Genomic DNA, 6,612 nt, shown 5'->3' with positions numbered 1-6,612 from the left:
CACACACATTTTCAGACTTTTTAACTCATTTACTTAAAAATGATAAGACGGATACTCACCATACTTAAAATTTAATCATTTAAAAATACATATTTTTTTAACTGAAAAACAAATGCATATAAAAACAGCTTTCCTGTAGCTCGGTGGTTAGAGCATGGCACTAGCAATGCCAAGATCATGGGATCGATCCCAGGAGATTGCACATAGTCAAACAAAATGTATAATACCATGCAATGTAAGTCGCTTTGGATAAAAGCATCTGCCAAATGCGTAAATGTAATATAATTTTCATAAGTTGAAATTTAGGAATTTGGGTTCGGGACCAGGGGCGTAGCTACATGGTGGCCAACGGTGGCCAAGGCTACCCCTGAATGATGGATGGCCACCTATCTGGCCTCCTCTGTTGTGCGAACTGCGAAGCAGTTTTAAGATGTCTGTCGGAGTTTACGGAGTGCTGCGCAGATCATTTAGGGTATGCACTGAAAGTAATGCGAGAACATTACTCTCGGGTTAATATGATGTCATACGCTGACGCACTGACGCAAACAGTCTGAGCGCTATAGCTGAACAGCTGCTAACCGCTTCGTGACAGTGTACTGTCTGTGTACCATGGAAGTTCATTGCGAACAGAAGGATCAGGTCAGTAAAATCAGTCTTGTTTAACTGAATTTCATTCATTAATTACATTTTCGCGAAAGTTTAAGATGGGGTACTGCAATGTTTGTTTTCTATAAAAAATGCTAACTTACTGCAAATGATAGCTAGCAAATTATTTTTTAATAATGTTAGCACATGAAAGCATTGCAAATAAATTGTTTACTTTACATTCTTTGTGTATGTTTTTGACCAGCAAACTATGTGTAATGAAGAATTGGTGTAAATTACAGTAGAAGTTAAAGAATTTCTGTCTGTAAGGATTTTCTGGTCACCCTAATAAAATCACTGGGTCTCACCTGGCCACCTCTAAAAAAAAGTTCTGGCTACGCCCCTGTTCGGGACATCCATCTCCTAATTGAAAGTACCCAATAAATATATAATTTTATATATATTAAGCTTACTGATATTATAAATATTGTTGTGGATTTCAATAGATGTTAAAAGGATCTTAGTAAACAACTAAGTTTTGAATACTTGAATGGTTTTTAAATGTTGTTTTTTTATTTTGTGGGACAGCAGCTTGCACGAATTCTGTAGAATGGCCCATATATGTGCCCTGAGAATTAAACCCATTTGCAGTGCTTATACAATGATCTACAAAATGAAGTGTAGATGTTGAAATGGGCCCCATTGTGTTTTACATTACTGAGAAAAGGATCGCTTTTAATTGTATCTACAAGCACATAACAATATTCAAACCATTTTATCTTAAATGTAGAACGGAAAGTGATATTAACACCCCCTTTGATATGCGAGAAAATAGTCAAAGATTTAATTAGACTCTAATCGCTGTGTCACTCTTCCCTACTGTGCCAGACTCGCACTCTAGCGTCTGTAATTCGGCGACCAAACTTTTACGCTCTTTCCATTTTGCGCTATCATCAACTCCTCGCCCATCCTCGCTCTCTTCCAGTAGATTAATTGAGGTCCTCTCATCATTATCTCGTTGTGTCAGTCCCAAGCCCTCGTTTTTTCCGAGCGGGTCAGGTGAATGCCAATGAGCACTCGCGAGCCCTGCTTCAATGCGGCCCGGTCCTCGTGGTTTAGGAGGCGCTTCCGCACGCCTGCCTCGCCAGCCCTCTGTGTCTCTTTCATGTCGGAGGATAACTGGAGCTGCTCTCAGTTCCCAGATGACCTGGTTCTGCTTTTCTACACTCTTTCACAAGCGCTCTGCATTGTGTTTGTATTTCATAAAGGAGTGCGCTTCAATGCTTGATTCTATTTGGTTGACAAATTTTTCAGTGGGGTGCACTTATTTTTTTTAAAGGTGAACGTTACTGGGGAGTTTCTAGGTTCTTCAGGCACCGTGTGAAAATGCTTTATATTTTATAATGAAACCGAAAACGTGCAAAAATGGTTAAACCTGTTAAATTGACACTATTCTGTCTGATCAATGTCTAATAATACAATAAGTGGAATTTTTTTATTAAAGCGATCACAAACACGCACATTGTAAACCTGATGTTTTTTGGGGTTTTTATTCATTTTTGACATGCATTTCTTTTCCGTTATTTAATACATGTCTGTCATACTTAGTATAAATTGACTTTTTAGTTCGTTCAAAAAGAACCTTCTCATATTGTTTTTACTGTAAACTGCAGGTTCATTAACACAGACAAACATTACATGATCTACTGTATAAATGTAATGCCTTACGTATAATGCTTAACAGATCCGAACCGTAGCGCTGCACAGAGACAATTCATTTGATCTATAACTGCACGGCTATAAATTAGTTACAGGTTAATTAAGTTTATTACAATTAGGAACAGTTTACACTTTTTCTCCAGATTGTTGCAAAGCTTAATATAAAAGGAACTCTGACCCGTCCGCATTTTCTATCTAGTAAGAGTAGCTTTGGCTGTTTCTATACAGAATAGAATTTATATGCATAATAAAACTGAAACTTGTTTTGCATGTACACTACACAACGAAGTTGATGTTAGCGCTAACATGCAGCGAGGATGTGTTTGTTTTTTGGTTTTCAGTCAGGGATTGATGTGCCTGGACATGTGCTTGACAGGCCAATGTTAGTTACGGTGTTATGCCACTGTCGACTTCAACCTTTGAGCTCACCCTCATATAACCCTAACCTGTTTAACACCGAGTGTGTGCCATGACTTATTTAGGTCAAGCTAGAGGGTGACAGCTTTGGAGAAAAGATAAGCAGTCGAGCAGACACGAAAAAGAAAGTGCTTCTCCACGAATCAGGTAGAGAATTAGGAGCCGACACTTTTCCTTTTCAAAAATGGACTGAAAGAAGGTGCGTAAAATACCGAACATGTTGGTCAACCTCAAAGGTCACCAGATCGGACTACAAATTATGAGGGTTTTTTTTGTTTTCCAGTCATTTTAAATGATGTTCGGTTCTCAGGTTAGCATCTACCAAAATTGGAGATCAAAAAATATTTATTTATATAAACTATATTTAAATAATATAAAATAAGCTATTATTGTTGTTGTTGTTGTTATTATTATACTGTAACATTGTAATAATAAACATAATACAATGCGTTTGTATAATAATAATAATAAAATACAGTAATGTTATTATAAAATATTACAATATAACAAAATATAAAACAATAATAATTGTTATTATTATTATTATTATTATGATTAGACTGTTTAAAATCTATCCTGTTTGAAAACACCAAATAATAAGAAATTGGCTTCTGCCATTTTCGATTGGACGGTTGAAAAATCCTATCACGGTCTGGAAACGCTCCCTTCCATGTTATACCTGTATCTGTGTTTTAGATTGACGTATTTTGCCGAAGATTTTATCACATCATAACAACAAATATCTTGCAGTTTCAACATAAAACATGTGATTTGTACCGCTCATACTTCGCCGCTTGCACTTAAAAATAAGTCATGGGACACCAAAGTGGTCCTGTATCCAGTGCTAGGCAATAAACTGGTGTTAACATCATTTCTATAACATCTGATACCTGCAAGCCTTTGTTGCCTTGCCCCGATGACGCCCATATCCACACAAACCTGAAACCGGCCCAAGCACTTCTTTAATTACTTCATTAATTTTAATCAGATCCAATTAATTACATTTGTTTCGGCACGGTGGAACTCCCGGCCCGTTGACCACAGTAGGGGACCTTGCAAGTCTTCTGATGCGTAAAAACGTTCAATTCCATGAAAAATCAATTATTCCTGTGAGCCGAATGAAGGCTTTTGGTTTGCGGTGTTATTCCCTGCACACATGCCATCTAATTTAGTGCGCCTATATGGCACTTTACCGCACCCGAACCACTCCTGAACCACTCCTTATGTGTTTAACCCCTACAAACCTGTCTGCTGTGTCACACAGGCTCAGATAGGGTGCATTTGTAAGTAGTTATAGTAAATCGATGGCGGGCCATTGAGTAAAACAAGCATGACCTTGTGCAGCATAGCGATCGATGTAACTTACGCTTAATACACATTTCTGGTCTTATTGTGCAGGGTGCATGAGAGGGTGTTATTTCAAAATAGTTGTCTTTAAATATTTCATTAAATGGTTATAGGTTTACCTCTGAAAGAATGCTTTTTTTGGAACGGACAAAATTCACAAATGAGATCTCAAATATCTGTTCTCTGAGAAGATTACGTAGAAGTGAATCTCAACAATGTCTCAGAGTGCCCTCAGATGTGCCCTGCTAAAATCTTCAATCGAGAGACTTTAATATGAACTCAAGCATCTCTAATAAATTCTTCCAAGACTAAACTATCTGAGCTATTCAATCCACATTCATTTCACATCTCTTCTGTTAATACCAAATGTTGCGTTGCAATATCTTTATTGTTATACACTGAGGTTCTCTTTCCTGAAAGAAAGAAAAATATATACAGTACATGAAACGGCAAATGTTTGGTAAAAGCAGCTCTAAAGGAATAATTATCATGATGGTTAATGAATGAAATGATTCACAGTGTTCACTTCAATAATTCTTTCATGATAATTTAATAATTCTATCATTGCGTAAGACTCAACCCTGTGTTTTTGGAACCTCTTATACCCACGAATGCTAAATGTGCAGTAATTGATTGTTTCCCTTTGACTCGCGCTGGTTCATGCCTCAGGTAAGATGTCTCATTTAAACAAGCAAACAAGCCATTGGAAAATAAGCTTCTCGTGATGTTCTCTAATAACTGAACCGTTCATCTGATCTTAATGTGCTTAACTCTGCTTGACTGCCAAGACACTGTAAAAATCACGGCAAAACATGTTTTCTGCTTTGTTATGCACATTGTCTCAGTTGCACAGATTATCAACGAATTACAACATTGAATACGTACTAGATTTGCACCCACATGCTTTATATGATTATAAAAGTATAAATATGTCGTTTAAATGATGTTGACCGTCCTAAATGTTAACACCATTTGCTCAGTTCCACAAAAATAGCGTCCTGGTCATTATACTATATTACGTTTTTGAATGTCCATGAAGAAAAATCCATGAAGAGCATGGAGGTATACAATGAATGTAGATTTGTAGAGGTAACATAATCTGGATTTGGGTAAATTTGAACACAGAATGAACACCGAGAAAGAAGGCTTGTAACCATACAGTTCTTGGCCACCATTGATTACCAGAGTTAAATTACATTGGTAGTCCAAAGTGCCCCACAACTGTTTGCTTTCCTACATTCTCCAAAATATCTTCTTTGTGTCAACAGAACAAAGACATTTTTTTCCCACTATGGTAGTCAATGGTGGCCAAGAACTGTTTGGTTACAAGCATTGTTCCAAATATCTTTCTCTGTGTTTATCAGAACAAAGAACTTTATACAGATTTGCAACAACTTTGGGGTGAGTAAACGAAGGCAGAATTTTCATTTTTGGGCGAACTGTTCCTTTAAGAGACATTGAAGCAAATGATTACGGAAAGTGCGAGTCCATTTGACCGACGCCATTTAGAAGTGACGGGGCATTTTACATTAAAGGCAAACATACGTCAACTCAAGTAACAAAACTACAAATATATTTCATGTGTGTGTGTGCTCCGAGTCGTGCTCTAGGATCGACCGCTCCAGAAGTGTGCTCACCTAAAAATAAACAACTTTAATATCTTTCATAGACTCGGTGAATTCCACCTGTTCGCCCAAAAGCAGAATATATATTTCAATAATGGCACAGAAGCTCCCAATCTACTCTGCTGCGAGAGAACTACAGCTCCGACTTTTGAGATGTATAGTTCCAATTACATTTTTTAATCTTCTACCGAGGGTATTGCAACAAACTAGGTTTTCCTTCCCGAGCTAAATGTTCTCATTAGACGCTTCTAAATTGAAGATAGACAGATTTTGTTGCGTGTTTGTGCCTGCACGCATACAGATGTGGACCGTAAATTGTTAAGCATGTACCGTGTTATCTGTCGTCCGCAATGGGGAAAGACTTATCTGTTGGACCAATTTACATCTTTTGCAGGGCTTCTGTAATTGCATAGCACATACTTGAGACGGAGAGCTTCATACAGCATGGTTACATGCTGTGTCTACACGGACAAAATTTAAAATGATAATGGGTTCTAATGCGTTCTATTGTCTTTTGTCACGTCGCATCGTGCCGCGTCCGGTGTAGACACGGTGTTAGTGTGAAAAAGCTAAATAGTGGGTTTTACATCTTATTGCGTATATTATTAAATACCTTGGTGTGAAGAGGTACATAACATATGCAGAATAATTTGACATGTACCTCATACAGTAGCTGCTATAAAACATCCAAAAGCGGATGAGTGAAGGTTTTTTTTCCTCCTCTTGTTTTATTTGAAAGGCTGTTCAGTGAACCAGTCCGTTTCAGATGTGTTAAATGCTTTACAACATTTGTCAGTCTGAGTTTTTATTACAAGGCGAGAGGAGAAAATGAAAAATGAATCGCTAATAATCATAATTCATTAGGAATCCAATCTGTACTTGTCTTCTGCATCAAAAGAACTGAAAACCTTAGGGTTTA

Source organism: Triplophysa rosa, unplaced genomic scaffold (genome assembly GCF_024868665.1).
Source record: "Triplophysa rosa unplaced genomic scaffold, Trosa_1v2 scaffold447, whole genome shotgun sequence".
Taxonomy (NCBI): Eukaryota; Metazoa; Chordata; class Actinopteri; order Cypriniformes; family Nemacheilidae; genus Triplophysa; species Triplophysa rosa.
The sequence above is the reverse complement of the archived record's forward strand: the minus strand, read 5'-3'. Positions refer to the sequence as shown.